Source organism: Sturnus vulgaris, chromosome 2, assembly GCF_052056855.1.
Source record: "Sturnus vulgaris isolate bStuVul1 chromosome 2, bStuVul1.hap1, whole genome shotgun sequence".
Taxonomy (NCBI): Eukaryota; Metazoa; Chordata; class Aves; order Passeriformes; family Sturnidae; genus Sturnus; species Sturnus vulgaris.
The window spans coordinates 51,195,534-51,214,266 of record NC_142244.1 but is presented as its reverse complement, the minus strand read 5'-3'; the positions used below and the strand labels follow the sequence as shown (position 1 = coordinate 51,214,266).

Sequence of the window (18,733 nt, the reverse complement as noted above, 5' to 3'; positions counted from 1 at the left end):
TTTCTAGCAGCATAACACCCTGCAAACATACACACTGCCTCGTAGAGTACTTGTCAGCAGTATTAATCTGGGAAATAATTAGTCCCTGTAAAGTTCTTTCACACTCTTTTGCCAGATGGCCAGGCAAGATCATCAGCTAAAATCCTGCTGTTTCAGCACTGGAGGAAATGCCAAGGAGTGATGCTTTATGCTACCCTGTGCAAGGTCTGGGCACACTGCACAGTGCTCATGGTTTCGTTCTCCCAGGTACTGCATAGCAGCACAACATACTTCACAAATCCCACCAGCTCATTTTCCGAGCGTCACTGCCAAGCGTGCTTCACACCCCAACGTTTGCAAGCCACTCTGCAGAAAGTTCTGCCATCTGCCAAAACACAGGACCTCTCCAAATGGAATCAGATCAGAATTTGTATATTTAGAAACTAGATTAATTCCAGAAGAGACAGCATAAAAAAAAGAAAAATGTTAACAGTAGCTCATAATTACAGCGGCCATCCAATCGTGTAGAAGCTCCAGCTTGACAATCAACTAACCTTCACTTTATCACCTGACTTTGTTATCGAGCAAACATTTAGGGAACTTCCCAGTGACATATTAACTGTTCCCACAAATATCCAAGAGTGGTTTACTCTACGCAGGCTGTATATCAGCTCCTGATTTGATGGCAGCCTGGTAACATAGAAGCCTATAGCTGGGGTAGGGCTATCCAGCAGAAATGCATACACTGGCCTAGAATCACACTCAAGCAGTGGAATATGAAAACATACCTTCTATTTTGTTTGGGGTGCCTGTATCCTAGAGCTAGCTCCAAGACTCTGGAAGTCAGAGAAGAATAGCCTTTTCTTAGAAACTCAAGACCTGCTCAAAGACATGGATTACTGGATACGACATTTGACAACGTCTGTAAGACTCATAAGCAGCAGCACAGGGAATTCTGGAAAGTTAACACTTCTCCTTTGAACAAGGAGCGGTGAGTCTGATTTGGCTGACTAGGGGAAAAAGAAAACAAAATAGGGCTCTGAGCAGCACTGCTGTGGCTGTAGCTGAGGCAGAATTTCCATTTCAAAGCCTGGTTTTCCATGTCCTACTTCTCCCTTATAAATACAAGCTGCAAGTTAAAACTTGGCCCAAAGAGTTCACCTGTCACATTTAGGAATTAAAGACTGAATCAATTTGCAAAAAAAAAAAAAAAAAAAAAAAAAAGGAAAAGGAAAAAAGATACTAATGTTAGTACAAGTATATTTGCAAAAAATCTGCTGTTCTTTTGGTTAGGCTGTGGGGAAAGAGAAAGCCTTGGCTGCTTGGTTTTCAAGAGGTCAATAGCATGCCACAGCTGCACACTCCTGCAAAGCCAGTGACTGTAAAGCCCAAGATGGCTCTTCAGACGTGTTTATCTTCAGTCCAAAGTCATTTCAGGTCTAGACACGAGAATGGAGCTTCAGCTTTGCAGGTTCAGTGTTGACAGTCAGCGAGTGCATGTTAAAGGAAAAAAACTTGTTTTGAGCTGTGCACCAGTGTAGTCTCAGTCAGAGTTAGCCTCAGCTGTTGGATATGTCAGAGTTTGGCCTGAAGGACACAGTTCAGTCAGTCAGTGACTGAATGACTGACTGATACATCCAACCCTGCCTGGTAACATCCAAGTGCTGGATGGCTTTCCAGGGGAGGAGGAATAAGTCTTCACAGAGGTTTCAGCTGTCTGGCCCCAAGTGCAAACACAATGTATTGATTCACCAGGATGTTCTATCAAAATCCTGCACAGCTCAACACAGTAGTTCAGTCACTTAGGGTGAGCCTGAGCTGCAGCACTCCTCCAGGAGCAGTGAACAAAGCAGATGGGCTTTTCCACACAACTGCTTCTCCTGCCTCCTGTCTGCTTGCCCGTCAGAGATGCAGATTTCGAGACCAAATACCACCATCCTACTTATTTGTGAAAACAGGGAAGTAAACAGAGGGGGACTTGGTGCAGGATTAAAGCTACCTTACTCTTCCGTGCAGTATCACAGAACCTGTGATACAAACCTGTGCGTCTGTATCAGGTTATTCTCAACAGCATCCTGGCACCTTCCAAGAGTCTGTAAAGTGAGGTGACTAATGTCTGTTATCCACGGTTCACTCACTCCTCCATCCTGTTTGATTATCCCCTCAACACGTGGCAAGTTCCCCACTTTACATGTAGCCATGACCTTAGCTGTCTTTGGCACATTAATCAGCATGCAGCTTGCATTTTTCAATGGTACAAAGCTTTTTCTGTGGATAACACAATCTAGCAATGAGCACTGCCCCCCACCTCACAGTCACTACTGAAACACACCAAAGTAATCACTGGTGAGCTTTGGGGAGCACTGGAGATTAGGCCATGGCAGTGATCCTTTGAAGAGTCTGAGCACTACAGCTGACATCTACAATAACCATCAGGGAAATCCAGAGGCTCATTTTCTCTGCAAAATCAATGAACATTTCAGGCAACAAAGCAGTCAAAGAGGAGATAATTAAAGAAGACTTACTGAATAATTTATTTTGTGAAAATGAAGTTTAGGGTTTGGTGCTGCTTATTTAAGGAAAATGTCAGCACTTCAATGGAAGAAGTTGTTTTCTGAAGATACAGAGACGTGAGAAACACTAAAATATTAAGAAGTGCATTAGAAAACAGTGATTGCATTTTAGGATCATTTAAAAAAAGTCATGACAGCTCTGCTTTATTTTATAGGCATTCTGCCCAAGACAAATATTTGTTAGTACATTAGCCTGGCTTGGAACATTTGCTATAACATGCAGAAACTTCTACAGGCTAATTGTAAAATCAGAATTGATTTCTCTAGAAAGCTCAATTTTGGACTTTGGTGTTGTTCTCCTACCATACAATGGGCATGGTTCTCAACAAATATTCAGATTATATTTGACCAAGGCTAAATTGTCAAACAACATTATGGTCACCTGACAAACAGGGACATAGATAGGGCAGACATGCTTAATATTTTCTCTGCCTCTGTCTTTATCACTGATGACAAGCTAAGAGCATCCCAGTGCCCTGAGCTGGAGGACCATGGCTGTGAGAATGACAAATTCCCAGTGAGCCCTGAACTTGGGCAGGATCTGCTGCTCCAGCTCAGGCCATGGTGTATGGGTGCAAACCAATAGTGTGAGGGTCTGGAGCAGAGAACAGTCCCCAGTAAAGTGTTTCTGCTCACAGTTTCGTTCCATTACAAGAGACAGTGGATGCTGGAGCAGTTGATATTTGCCCATTTTACCTAAAAAAGGGAGATAACTGTAAAATACACCTGCAGAGATATCAATCTCACCTAACTTTCCGTGCCTACACTGTAGATATTACACCTACGTTTTTTACAATTAGGCATTTAAGATTAGCATTTGCACCTGTGTCACAATCTTTGGGCAGAAATAATCCCTGTGAAAGTCTAAAATAATCCTCGTGGATCCCACTCTAGAAATACCAATGTCTGTGCACTGACAGAACAGAAATGCAAGCAGCTACTTCCAACAGGAACCTCAATATGTGCCTGCAGCTAAGCATGATGAATGCCAGGCAGGATGTGATGGGGTTTATTAGCCAGGTTCACTAGGAACAGATTTAATGCTTACTCTAGCTGGAGCCCAGGAGAAAAGGAGAGTATAGCCTGTGATGCCTTGTGCTAATGTTTGTGCCAGTGTTGGATCTTGCTATTCACCCCCACCCAAGAATAAGACCTGCAAGGTCTGACCAAACATTTAGCAGAACACTAAGTTGGTAAAGGTGAGGCACTGCCTAAAATTGAGAGGTTTCGGAGATGGAAGAAAGGAAAATAAATTATCACAGTATTATCAAAATAATCTCAGTTCCTCTCCAGCAGGCAACAGAAAGGATGTAAGGGGAAGAGGCAAAGGGAGATGGGAAGAGAAAGCTTCAGCTCCACCAGACACCATTTCCCTGATTAAAGAAGGCCTTCCTAGGCCATCAGGGACAACACAGTCTTGGCTACGTGAGCCCTAAGCATTTCCCATGACACTGGGTAGGCAGGAACCCTATTCCCAGTATCATGAGGTCAGGATCACAGGACCCTTTCAGGTTCTTCACTGCTCCTTTAGGCAGAGGACCAGGACAGACATGGGCCATACATCAGTTTTCAAAATGAGCTCCCATACCTTTGAGGGAAAAGGAGATCACAACAGCTGCAGATAGGAATTTACGTTAAATAATACTTTCAAGAATAGTGAGTGGGGGAAAAGGTTAGTTCAAGATTATAAGCAGCAGATAAACACCTTTTTTCAGATGAGAAACTGATTTTTCCCCTTTATACCCATAAATATCATGTTAATAGGACAAGAAATGTGATGCCATGGAATAAAGCATGTTCCCATCATGTCTAATTACACATCCCTAAAATGAAGCTTCCTAATTTAGTTTGGAGTTTTTTGTATTTGTTTTTCTGAGAGAATTATCATATGAATTATCGTTGCTTTTCACTGTGAAAATAGGAACTTACCAATTTCAATTGCAGCTGACTATTTGAATACAAATCTGATAAAACATGTGGTTCTTGTAAGGTACACTGATTCCTTTTGCTGAAGATTTTTTTTTCTGGAACATGTAATAGTATTATCTGTATATGTTGTGGAACAAACTCAGCAATGAATAGCATAAAATGAACAGAAGAGTGTAGTCACAAAGCATTCAGTCACACATTTTACTCATTTGTACACTGTTTATCTTCTGGTATATGTCACAAGAAGTAATCATTTAAATAAACAACTTCTTTAGTAGGTAATAAAATGTTATTGAGTTTCTAGTCTCACAACATGTGCTACAGCTATAAATCAGATTATTCTAAACTTGTACTGATTTGCAGCTCTGGGAGGCATTTTAGAAATGCCAAAATTGAAAGGGAGGTGCTGTATTTTTGTTTCTCTGTAGTGTCTGTCTCTGCAGCAATCCCAAGAAGACCACCAGTGTCTGGAAACATGCCCATGACTTTTCAGCTACATCAGCTGTTATAATATGCAATGTTACCTCTCCTGCAAACCTTGCCTAACTTTTAAATTGCCCAATTTTTAAATGAGTATAAACCACTTTCAGATGTCAGTTACGGTTATTGCTGGAAGTGTTCTGCTGTAAATTACCAAATGTGGTGCACTGGGAAAATCTGCCGAGAGGTGATACAAAAATGACTTTGATCAACACTGGCATCCCAGATGCAGGAGAACAAAGCAACAAAAAGAGCATCTCTTATTGTACTAACCCCTCCGGTTTTGAGGTGCATTTGGTGCATCTCTCTAATTAGAGATGATAGCCTACAACTGGCCCCGCCACCCTCTGCTTCAAGGTCCTTGAGGAAGAAAAGGAACAAGCCAGCCAACCCCTTTCTACTGATCTCTCTACCACAGTCATCTCTTTCGATGAAGATGATGGCATCCATGAGGAAGATAGGGCTGTTCCTGATCCTGAATGACTAAGCTGGCCAGTAACTTCCTTTGTTCTATCTCTCTCCAGCTCATACCCTCCACCCCACAGAGTGTGTGCTGTCCCAGGAATGTGAGGGGGGCTGGATGCCTCGGGAAAGGGATTTCACAGAGTCTAGGATGCGTGAAACCTTCCTGACAGCTCAGTGGATACATCAGAGTGATTAATGTTTCATGCTGCCACCTGAGAACATCTGCAGAGAGACAGGGAGATGCCTCATCTGTCCCTTTCACACAAATATCATCTAGACAAGGAAGAGTTTAGTGTATTTTGGACAACTCCTTATGCAAGGGCAGTTCCACACCAATCCTATAAAGACCTCTTTAGAAAAAGCTTTGCATTAAAAACAGTATATTAACTTCCCTCTCACTCCAGCTCACAGCATGCCTGAGAATCTTACAAACCAGCAAGTGACCCAAGCAAGAACATAGCACCAGTTCAGAGTAAAGCTGGACAAAGTAATCATACAAAAAATTTAACTTCTCAGATCTCTACTGGTTAAATAATGACAAAATTCCGGTTCATCTCCTCATATTTTCTGCTGCTTATATTTGAAATGAGGCAGAGTTGCACGGTATTTTTAAAAATCCTAATTCTTTCTATGCAACAAACAAGGAATTTTAAAACTGTTTCAAAATCTGAAATAGCACTGGACGCTCACCTAAACACAAGGATTCCAAATTTTGGGATGAGACCATACAGTCTACTTTTAGCCACGCTTGAAACAAATGAGAAACATTCCTTGGAAGCTGATAATACACAGCTAAACTCTCTCATCTCTGCCCAGTGCTCTGGAGGTTTAGGAAATCATGGTTGGGAGGCACCTACACTGAACTGGCCCTGTGCAAACACACTCAGTCCAGTGTACCTGGGGGTAAAATCTCTTAGATGGTCCGACACAGATTTTTCCATTAGTCTCTCAAGAAAGAGGACTTGATCACCTCTCCTATGAACACAGGCTGAGAGAGCTGGGGTTGTTCAGTCTGAGGAAGAGAAGGTTCTGGGGACACTCTACAGCATCCTTTCCGTACCTAGAGGGGGCCTACAAGAAAGCTAAAGAGGGGCTTTTTACCAGGACAGGTGTTGCTAGGACAAGAGGGAAGAGCTTTAAACTGAAACTTTATACATGATGGGACCCTGCTCTCCTGGAGATGGCTGAACACCTGCCTGACCATAGGGAGCAGTGAATTATTTCCTTGTTTCCAGCTTTTACTCTTCCAATTCTCTTCCTGATCCCACTGGTGGGAGACTGAGTGGCTGCCTGGGGTTAAACCACCACAGTGCTCCAAGTGATTAGGAGCCAACAATGTTCTGCTTGCTACACTATGGGCCTTGGTCAAGTTCAATAATGCATCAGAGGCTCCTTGTAAATTCAGGGTTGCTCCAGGAAAAGAAACAACAGAGATTATGGAGCAAGAGACACAATTTCAGAAAGAAAGAAGAATATACCAGGCAAAGAAGACAAGTGAGGGAACGACATATGCCAGATGTTGGCCAAGTGGCTCACTCTCAGGTACACTGGAGGTGCCAGTAGAAGGTCTACAGTAAAACTGTCGAATATTAGCTCTATTAACCTAGGTGACTCTCCAAGACTCTCTTGGGAGATCATTAATCTTTGGAAACTGTGCATACAGAAGTTGGAAAGAGGAGATATCAACACCAAACAAAGAAGACTCATTGCCTTAAAGTCAATGAGTACTGGTTCAGGGACCTGTAAAAGCTTAATCATAATCTCTGTGGAAATTCCTGTCTTCATCACCATTTAGATTAAAGCTTTAATACCTGAGAAATTGCTTCTCCCTGTCAGACCAAGACTTTTTCTTAATGCCTTTTTACTGCTGTGTTGCTGACACAAGAACTTGGCTTTTTAAAAATTTTTTATTCCCATTTCATGTTATAATCCTTTTTACAATTGTATTATTATTACTTATCTATATCGTTATTATTAAAGTAGAAAATGAAAAACTTTTTTAAAAAATTACAGTAATTAAACATGTACATGAAATTGAAGACTTTTAACAATCCACTGCACTTCCATATGCAATCTGTTACCACAGTTTGTATTAGCAGGGAATGACAAGAGGCATCTAATTTTCCTGAGAACATTAGCCATGAGCTATAAGCAGCTATAAGTTTTCAGAGACCAGAAAGGGGAAAGCTATCTTTTCTTATACCTCACATTCATCTCTTGTAGCTGAGGTTCAGCTCTATCAGGGCCAGACTGTAACTTTTTTTCAGTCTAAGCAGAGTCTCATTCTTCAGGCAGCCCCATTACATTTATTTATGGAATAATGTCTTGTTGAATGCACTGTTGGCAGGATGTGACTCTGCACAGATAAATAAGTTGCCCCATACAGCCCCAAATGTCACTGTCACACAATGGAAAACATCCCAGTTTAGATAGATGTACTATGACCAACACATCGAGAACTTTTCCTCCCCTTCTGCTGATTGATTCATTGAAGAATTATACCCATGAAATGGGATGATTTACACAATGGCATTGCCTCTTGGCTAGAATTAGCTTTTGCCAGTCAGATGGTCCTGAAGGATGTCTGCTTGTAGAATAAATCTGATGTAATTCAATACACAGCATGACACACAATCAAGATGAAATGATCCTTAGATAATTCTTCCATGTGCAATCATTTCGGGAAGACAATTTTAATAATGATATTTTCTTTTTTATTAAGTTCTTTGGACTATTTTTTCAGATAATTGCATCCTGGAAAAGTAGTCATTGTCAAGTTAATATTTTATTAATCCTTTACATGGGGCCAATATTTTAAAAAAAACAGAGGAGAGAGCTCTCACTGAAATAGTCAATACTGAAGGCCTTTTGCCTTCTTCTTCTTCCAAGTGCTTATCTTCCACTTGTAACAGTCCCAACTTGGTTATGCCAGTGTTTCCTTTCACTCGTTTGGTTCTCCCTTTTTCTTCCTCATTCATACTCCTCCATTTTTGCTTCGCTCTCAAAAAACAGTATTAAAGGGAAGTTATAGGATTGGCAAGCATGAATATAAACAGATAACAGTGTTTTAAAAATATGTGAGTCTCGGTCAAAGCATCATGCCTGCTCTACAATAGGGATAATCCATGTCCAGGAGACAGAACTGATGAGCTACCAGTGGAACACACTCCAGCCTGATCAATCAAATGTTCCACTTCCCCAGCAGTGGCTAGGATGAAACAGTACTGAGAAAAAGCCTAGACCCTGTGTTGCTAAAGTTGCAACCTTAAAAAAAGCACAGTGTTTTTGCTTCATGTCTAGACTTTTTCTCTGAAGTAAAGGCACACTGATGTCAGAGCTGCCAAGAGTAAAAACTTCCATGTGACATTCAGAAACTGGTTCTGGAACAATTTAATTTCATCTTTTACGGCATGCTTCTCCCAGAAAAGCTCTTCATGGAGGTGGGATTAGCGATTAAGAGATGTGGAGAGTGGAACACATATGTCTGTGAAAACTGGAATTAATGTGATTATGCTAAGCAAAACATATTTTGGGCATCAGTGGTTTGCAAAGATTTAAGGCAATGTGCCCCAAGCATAGAATATCTTCTCTGGAAAATAAAGCATGATATTCAGAGAAGGCTGGAATAAAGAGGTATTTTATGGGCGAGCAGAGGAATATCAACCATCACTTTATATGAAACACCTTCCCTTTGTTCTGCTCTTTTAATCACCACCATGATAAAGCAATTATAAGAAATTTATAATTCTGAAGTATTGTTAGTGTTATATTTTTGCTCCCTGGGGAAAAAAAAAAAGAAAAAGAAAAAAGAAAGGAAACAAAAAAAACCCCAAACCACAAGCAGATAATAAACTGATCAACACATAAAAAGTATATTGAGCATGAATATTATCAGTTGCCACTCGTTCTAATACTCCACTATCAAGTCTAGTTCTGTGAAAAGATTGTTCCTTAGAGGATATAAGAATTTCAAAATATTTTTCCAAGTCCATGAAATGTCACTGTTTTGATGTTACAATTTGACAGATTTCATGAAGCATGAACTTAGCCCGAAGGGCAAACAGTCCGTGATGCCAATAATCCTGATTGCTTCGGAATATACATACACCCAGACCTGTGCACAAGGGCTTCCCCAGTGAGACAAATCTTTCTTATTATTGCACACATGATCACAAAAGAATTCTGGCTTTTGCTTATGGCTGTTGTTCACCTTGTTCTCAACAACCCCCCAAGTCCTGCAAGCATATCTTATATCCTACAGAGTGACACATTACTGCATTTTAGTGTTGCAGCCTGGTGGTCTGTTGTGACACATCAGCAGAGTGAAAAGTAGGACAGGTCATTTGCAAGGTAACGTGGCTTTTAAGAAACCAAGCTGTTGCAATTTTTTCACTTCATGGTGTCTCTAAATGCCACAGTTACCTTTCATGGCTTACACAAGCAATTCCTCTCAGTGCTCCAAGGCATTTCTGCACAGTGGAGACACTCCAAGCACAAAGCAAATGTTCAGTGATTCATAATGTTTTATCTTCAGAAAATAGACAAAAATATCTCTTCACCTTGGTCACAGGATGACCAAACATACACATGAACTACTGGTTTGGTTTTAGAGCCAGAGCCAAAGCAACTACAAGATACAAGATATCCCCAAATGATAGAAATTTGCACCTATGTAACTCTAACAGCAAACAGCTGTACATATGTGAGTGTGCTTATTTGTGTTGTTTTATTCTACTACATAATTTATGCTATTCAAAACTGTGTTCCAGATGTATTTGGTTCTAAGAAGAACATACCCACCCTTTCTGTGCACAGCAGCACTTGTAGAACTATTGCTCTATAAGGCAAAAATTCCACATGCAGAATCCCACACATGCAACAGCACCAAATAACCTGCACCATCTGCACTGGCAAGAGGTTGTCTTCAGAAAAAAACCAAACCAAACTTACCCAAGCATTTATGCACAAAGTATAGCAGACAACTGCAAGGTGTTTGTTAACACAGTGTGCTTACTAGTGACTAGTTATTCTGAGTTGCTTATTCAAAAATTTCTTTGACCAAAAATATTTGTCATTCTTTTTTATAATGAGAGTTTGAAATATGGATGTCTACTGGAGATGTGGTACAATAGATAATTCTGAATATTTTCTTTATTGAGAAGGTAAAATCAGGCAATTAGACCAGGCTACACTAGAACAACTGAAAAGCTGAGTAATCTTCATAAGACAATTGATTTCTTACCACATGGTGCCATTTAAGGGATTAGAACAACTCACCAGGGTAATATCAAACTTGATTAGAAGCCAAGGGGCCTGATTGTTATCTCCCTTAAGCCAGACAAAACGTAATTGACACCAGCAACTCTCAATTTTCACCAGTGTAACTAAAAGGAAAGTCAAGCACAGCATCTTTCTCTTGGGTAAGTCATTTTCATATCTTAGAGTGATTAACAGTGTTTGTTTCAAGCCCCTTGAAAATATCAAAGACGGTGTCTCTGGTATTTTCACAGCTAGGTGTGCTGATATTACATGGGTTTGAGTGCCTTCATATAAAGAACAATTCACACAGCAAACAAAAGGAATATCTTGTGTAAACTTGGAGAAAACCTTTAACATGCTCAGTATGCCAAGACCTTTGGCCCTCCACAAGTAAACATCTAAAGATAATGGGAGGAAATTTTCCAGATAGTATACAGGGGAGGAAATCAGATCTGGAAAGTTTTTCAGGATCTCCTGAGATAGGTGTCACAAATCCCAGTCAACAGATACTTCAGGGCTGGATTCATCTGAACTCAGATACCTACAAAGCAGGTAAATATGCACAACTATCTCTGTCCACAGTGGTTAAAACAGTAACTTAGTAACAGAAAGATTGATCTCATCTTAGATAAAACCCATCATATATATGAAATGTGTCCCCAAAACTGAACATTTCTCCTCTTGGGATGGAGGAGAGAGAGACTTCAACCAGAAACGTCAGAATTGTATTTAAACCTGAAAGCAGAAGGAGCCAGAATCAATTGAAATGTGGATGAGGTATAATATGCATTGAAGATGAGGTAATCTAGGGTTATTCACCTCTGCTGGTGAGCTGCTGCAAAGAGCCCTTGCAGAGCAGACATTCCCTGCAGAAATAATGAGTGTCCATAAAGAAACAAACAGCATGTCATTACTTCTCAGCCTGACTTCCAATTTTCTTTGCTTACCACTAATACACCTGCCAGCCTACCTTCTCCATTTTCTATAAACTTATTTTTCTTTTTATTCTAGTTTATTTTTTTCATCTCCTGAATATCACAAATGACAGGCAGATAACACATTTATTTACCTATGTGAATATATCTTTATAACTTCAAACATTAACAGATGATTTGGTTAGAAGACAACCTTCATGAAAAACTGTCTAAATTTACACTCTGTAAGAGTAATACAAATGTTTATACAGTTTTAATTATATTTCAGTCAAGGCTTTCTCTAAACAAATAAACATCTATAATTCACACCTTGGAGAGGTCGAACACCACTTGAGAGGATGGCTGTAAACTAAAGTAAAACTGATTAGCCAATTTTCCTTCTCTGTGCTGAGCGAGCCCCCAGAAGGCAAACCACCTGCACATGAAATTCAGAATGATTCAGTTCTTCCAGTGGGAAGCACTGTGAGAAGCAGCTCTGCTGAGCCAGGCAGTTTAAAGCCAGCAGCATCCAAGGGCTCAGCTGAGGAAAGTCCCAGGGCTTTTCTTGGAAGCAGAGAGGCTGGCAAACAGAACACCCTTCCTAAAGAGGGGCTGAAAGCAACAGGCTGTGTGCTCCATTGCACGATCAAAATCTCCAGCTTTGGTCCTGCCCTGAGCATAGGCCTGGCCCCTTTGGCTGCTGAAGCCAAATTTCTCTGCAGTAGGTGACATGTCCAGGTGGAATCCTTCAAGGAAATATTAATGGTAAAAGGGTAAGTATTTCAGGCATCAGCCTATGGAAAATGGGCCTAAGAGACACCTGTGTGACACTTTCATTTGTGTCCTTGTCCTCTGCAGCTTATGGCTTGGCAGAGGGAGTTGTGTCTTGCATGTAATTTTTGTCCTCCTTGCATCAAAAGCTGCCCAATATATAAGTGTTACATAGAAAAAAAAAGAAGAAAGAAAATCACATTTCAATCAAGATATTAGCAGCTAAAAAAGCTATTACAGCAAATGGAAACCATGAAGATTTAATCTGCTCTGACCATGCTCTGTCGTTCCACTCCTGCTGCTGATTAGACATCACAGGCACCATCTTCACAGAATAACAGAATGAAATCCCTCAGGAAGTCATATTGCTTCTCCCATAGGAACAGACAGAAATTTTCTCCAGACCCACGACTCCCCACTGGTTAATTACATCTTACTAGTAAGGCACAACAGCAGAACTTTTAACTTCTTTTATCATATTTCCCCTGGCCAAACTGTCTGCAAACCATGCTTCGAAAATTAGCAGCACCAGAAAGCAGGAGGAATGGACACATAGGTGATCCTGGACTGAATGAGCTATCCCAACCAAATTTCCACATATGCTATACTGCCAAGCAGGAAACTTCCATGCTGGCAAACTCAGGAGAAAAACTCCCTCTTTCCTCAGCTGGTTTTCATTTCTGATCCACAGTGATGATTGCACTTGGTACAAGCAGTGGCACTTCTGCTGTTGCTAGCATAGCAGCCCACAATCACTGTGAGGCCAGAAAATCACCTGAACTGTGCAGCTCAACAGAACAGCAGGTCCTTTGGACACCAGCTATAACTGTAAGTGAACAATTTCAGTAGTGGTTTTGTTGGCCTAGAAGCAAGTACTAATGGGCCACAAATAACAAATGAATTTCAGCTGCTAAAAGAAGAGCACAACAATCTGTTGAAGGAAGGGAAATTATTGTCATAAAACATTTCTATGGCCTTGTGAATTCTGCACTGTGCTGTACAGAACAGAGATCACACCTTGCCCTGCCCTAAACTTCTTGATGTTGCTAAGACAACTCCATCAGTGTGAAAGAAGCAATGCAGAGTCCAGTGGTGAGACTTCCAAAGGGGATGGCTATTAGGCATTGCTAGAAGAGAGAAAGTGTGTTGGTGCAAAGGGCAGGATGGCTGTTGGGGCTGTGGGTGACTGTCTGGAACTCAACCAAGAGCAGAGACAACGGGGATACAGTGGGAATATCCCAACAAACAGTAGGGGCTCCTTGTTCCCAGAAGTGCCACTGTTTTCTTGACTGAATCAGGCTCTAGGGAACATCACTGGGAGCTCCAGGAGCACCATCAGAATTCCAACAACAATCTCCTCATCAGACCAACAGTCCCTTCTCATTTCTGCCTGGTGTAGTCCAGCAGCAATGTATCTGCCTAAGCTGGGAGTTACTGAGCCTTTAGGGAAAGTTTTTCCCTCCAGCACTGGGCTTCAGATCTTGCCCCAGGGTAAGACAAAAATGACACGTAGCAAATACATGCAGATAAAGGAGATCACAAAGTACTTCATAGTATCAGTTCATGAAAACTATGTGGAAAGACCTTTGCAGGAGTAAAATCCCATGCTATGAAAGGATCCACATCCTGGCTCCCCCAATCAGTTTATTCTAGGTGATTCATACCACATTTTCATAAAAACTCTCCTTTACTTGATGCTTCTTGGACTATTTGCAAACCATCTTTCACAGAATATTACTTGGATTATCTACCTGAAAGTCAAAATGTGGATCCTACAGTATATCACAGGAAAATGCATCAGTGAAGTTAATAATTTAATGTTTTCTGGAGGAAAAGATCATTGAGGGAAGCACACAGAAGTTGCATAGCTGACAGAGCTCATCTAAACTCCCTTAGGATGCTTCACTGCTTAACATAACATCGCTGACTGGCCTTCCCATACCAAATGTATGATTTTAGATATAGAAGAAAAGGTAGGTTTAAGATTGATGAACAGAACATATTAGAAGAAGGCAAACCTTTATAACTTATCCTCTCAGGTGTCCACGGCCTAAAGCAATGAACTGCAAGTACTAACGGTGTGAAATCTGACAGCTTGTTTACATTGTGAGGTTCATAAGCATCCATATCTTTGCACAGACAAAAAAATACTCTGTCTCTAAAAGAACTCTTCCCAACAAGGAAATCCAAATCAAGCAATTGTCTCTTCTCTTTGAAAGTCACTTAGGAAAGGTTTTCATTTCACTTCCAGAGATGTCTGTTGATGCACCTTTGTGGAAAGAGAATTCCAGCAGCACATACATCTCATAGGTTCTATCACTGTTTTGCCATGATGGGGGCTTGGTCATGTTCATTGAGGTGACTGGTAGGTACCTGCTGTGCTTGCTTGCATTGCACCACCTCCCTCACAGTGCTAGTCATTCCTCCTAGGAATTTCTCCCATTTTACTATAGCAAAAATATGTGCACTAATACCAGGTTGGGACATGACAGACACATGTCTAATTCATATGTTCTGGGGTGTAAGACTTCCTATTCTTCTCCCTGCTCATATACTTCACATGGCTCAATTAAATGGCAGAATGAGAAACTGCCAAATATTTCTTTCTCACTGAAAAAGAGACAGCTATTTATAGAATGTTGTTACACTAACCACATTTCATCACAAAAAAATTAATACCTATAATTACGATATCTATGATTATATAATGTCAAACATGGGAAAAATAAGCACTCCAACATTTTGAGGAAAAAATTGTAACCTGTATTATCCTCATTCAGGCTAAAAATGCTGGATCTTGTCCCAGCCTCAGAAATAAAATATACCCACTAGTAATTGAAAAACAAATGAATCTAATTATAATCTTACCATACTCTAGCTTTTGCATTCTTCAACTATGTGGCAAACAGATGGAAAAATCCCATTACATGCACCAGGAAACAAATTTTTAAGGTATCTCTGCAAACATCAGTTATCTTTACATTTAGATATTTCTGGCCTTGGAGCTCGAGTTCTATTGCATGATACCTGTGAAATATTTGGCCATTCGTTCATAACACATTTTGACACTGGCAGCAGACCTGCTGATTAAAAATACTGCTGGGTTTGCCCTCACAATCAGATGGTGGCAGCCCTGGCTTCCTTTCGTCATTTGTGAGGGTCTGAAAGTTTGTCCAAAAGGAGCTGAGCAGCCCTTTTGGAGGCAGTGGTGGGGACACACACCTGGAGTGAGCCAGAGCCTGGTGGCAGGCTATATACATATATATAATGCCAAAATCCCCTCCAACACCTTAGAGGGTGCAGAGGCCATCCCAATTCACAGCAGCTCCCTAACACCAGACTTGGGCACATACATCCCTCCTCTAACAAGCCAGGCAGAAACGAGAAGGGATAATTGGTCTAAGGAAGAGATGTTGCTGCTGGACCTCCTGATGGTGTCCCTGGGAGCTCCCAGTAATATTCCACAGGATGTGAGTCAGCCAAGAAAGCAGGCATTTCTGGGAACTAGGAGCTCCTGTTATTTGTTGGGCTATTCACACTCTTTTCTCCAGATCTTGCTCTGTCTTCCTGTAGCTTGTTGGGCTGTGGTTGCCCTCGATGGGCAGGTGTGTAACACAGGGTGTGAGAGAATTGTGCTATCATTTGCCCTCAGCTAGAAACCACAGGTTTCCCTCTCACTGAATGACATGAAACTCTGTCAGTTGGCTCTACGACTTACCAAGATGCCTTTACATTACTTGAATATAGCCCTATTGATTTTTTCAGTACTTAAATGCTTTAAGAAAATCAATGTTTCAGCAAATAGAGCGGAGCAGCAGTATCATAGAATCCCATTTACCATTCCAGCATCAGAGATCATGGCTAAATTAAAGGAAATAACATGTGAGATGATGGATTTAGAGAAAAACTGCAGAAGACACAGAAAATGGGTGAGTGGAGAGACATGAAATTAAAAGCAAAATAGAAAAAATACGCTGAAGATAAATACAGTGGCTGTGGATACAAGTTAGTTCATTTTAGCAATCCAAAACTTAGTTGTCTGTCCAAGATAATAATTTTATCTCTCTGCATGTAGTGAATAGAGAGCAGGAGCCATCTCCACAGAGATGGCAGGACAATGCATCACACGTTTCTTCAACTACACTCAGAAGAGGCATATAACTTTTGTGTTTTTACAGCACTGGAGTTGATACAGGATCATGCATAATGTTAAGTGTTGTACCTATTTAATAAAAGGCCTTCTAACCCAACATTTTTTGTTTTGAAAATAAGAATAATCTGGTTTTCTTGGAAAAATCTGACATTTCTTGTGTCAGAGGAAAGACTTCCTTATAATTGCTTATCAGCAGGTCCTGATCTGAATATTCAAATCATTTACAAGCAGAAAACATATTTATTTGTTATATTTTGTTATAATGGGCCAAACTTATCACTAGCACAATCTCATGTATGGACATTCACTTCAAACTTGCTACATATGTTTACACAGCAGGGAATTAGGCCAGATACAGTCAAAGTGCTTCATTAATAGTCAGGTCAGACAATAAATCAGATCTTCTATTTGCAAAGTACTGCAATTTGTATCTAATGACTGGAAGAACTGGTATACAAAGTAATTATCAAAACTGGAAAGCAATCATCTCCTAGATGTGCAAAACCTCATCTAAAATTTGAACTTCAAAAGAAAAAAAAGGATGGCAGGTGTAAAAAAACCCCAAAACTTGCTCCTTCCCTTTATCTGCAACAATTAACTACCAGTCTGTGGGCCCAACAAACCAGAAAGTTTTGTTTTGGCCTATTTTACAAACGAGGACATTCCTTTTCCTCAAGACCCTGAACATTTCTGACACTACCAACCACTCTGAATTTCCTCAGTGACCTTGCTGACTCTTAGCACACAAACAATTTGCTAAGTTACCATCCTTTATGCATTGCTCATAACACGTGTTGTCAAAAAGATAAGAAATATGATCATATATACAGCTTCTAATTAATATACAAGTGTTCTAAATCATTTGCTTAAAGTGTCATTCACAAAGTAGGACAAACCTTTACAGCCAAGTTTCAAAAAAATCTAATTAATTATTTCCCCTCTGCATTTTAAGTGTTGAGTCTACTGCACATATCTGCAAGTAACCTATTATTTCCCACAAAACAATCACAGCCCAAAGGAAGTCCCTAAAGACAAAGCACACACGGTATGCCTAGTCCAGCTCTTTCAGAATTAGAATAAACACCCCAGATAGAGATTTTCTGACTATGAAATAGGTGAGCTTTCACTGTTTTACCCAAGTTTGTTTCTCTTACATTGCCAGAAATCCCTTATTCACTGCTGAGATGTAACTTCCAGAAAGATGAGCCTTCCCTCATGGGAAGCTAGGTATGGGATCAGAATTTGTTCTATAACAGACACGTAGTTTCAATTTCAATACAACTGTTTGTTTCTTCAGAAATGACTGATATTAATCACCTAAAGCCAGTTGGCTGAAGTGGGATAAGAAGACTTAAATGTTTAAAAACACTTTTTATTTTACAATCTTTTTAGTTTGCACATCTGACAAAGAGTGGAGGACACAGAAAGCTTGCTGAAAAATATGGGTTACTGCCTTACCAGTGCAAGTCCAAAAACAAAGCATGGGCTGCACAAAAACTGGGTGTCATATGCTACTTCACAGTTAAAAGGCAGTGCAATTTCTGGAGGTACTCATTAGAATATGTGGAATTGAGTAGCTGTCTGCAAGGTGCACCTTGCATGCCTCCTGTATTACTTACTATTTGGTTTCTGCTGAAGATGCTCCTTGGGGAAGAATCTTGCTCTGTTCATCAGAAGCCTTCAAAAGACACCAAAACGGGGGAAAAAAGGCAATTTACTCTAGGTCAATAGGAAAGTTCTTTGAATTATATAATATCTATTAAAACGCCAGTACGATTTTTTCACACAAGCACCAGTCTAGATTACATTTGAACTACCTTTTCTATTAATTTCTAGCATAGATTTTCTATTAATTTCATTGCCTGAGTTGCAGCTTGAGCTTCAGCACCAGCTTTGGGCCAGTTCAGTGCTGGGAGAATTGAACACTCTCTGAGCAGCTGTCAAACGTGAATGCAGTGCTTCTGTGGCAGGATGAAGTTCTCGGTTTTAAAAGTCAGAGAAAATGAAATTTTCAGCTCAGAGGATTAGTGACTCCAAAACACTAAAATACACAAAAATAAAATAGGACAGTGACCTGCTGACAGCTTAAGTGCTGTGTGCCACAAAATGTGTAGGTAAATAACACTTTCTAAGTTCTCATAATTGTTTTGATGGAGGAATTACACATGCATTGGAAATTCTAGTGGAAATTTTTGTATCACCTCTCTTAG

General features: G+C 40.4%; 1 protein-coding gene across 4 annotated transcripts in view; it reads right to left on the bottom strand.

Moving 5' to 3' along the window:
• MTUS2 (microtubule associated scaffold protein 2) overlaps window positions 1-18,733 on the bottom strand; it is a 254,278-nt gene that overhangs the window by 185,859 nt on the left and 49,686 nt on the right. The window contains exon 1 of one of the 4 annotated variants that reach the window (XM_088159534.1): window positions 18,143-18,189. The exons of the other annotated variants lie outside the window; for them this stretch is intronic. The gene's annotated coding sequence lies outside the window, so the exon portion shown is untranslated. Of the gene's footprint in view, window positions 1-18,142; window positions 18,190-18,733 lie in introns of those variants that run through there. 4 annotated transcript variants of the gene reach the window in all.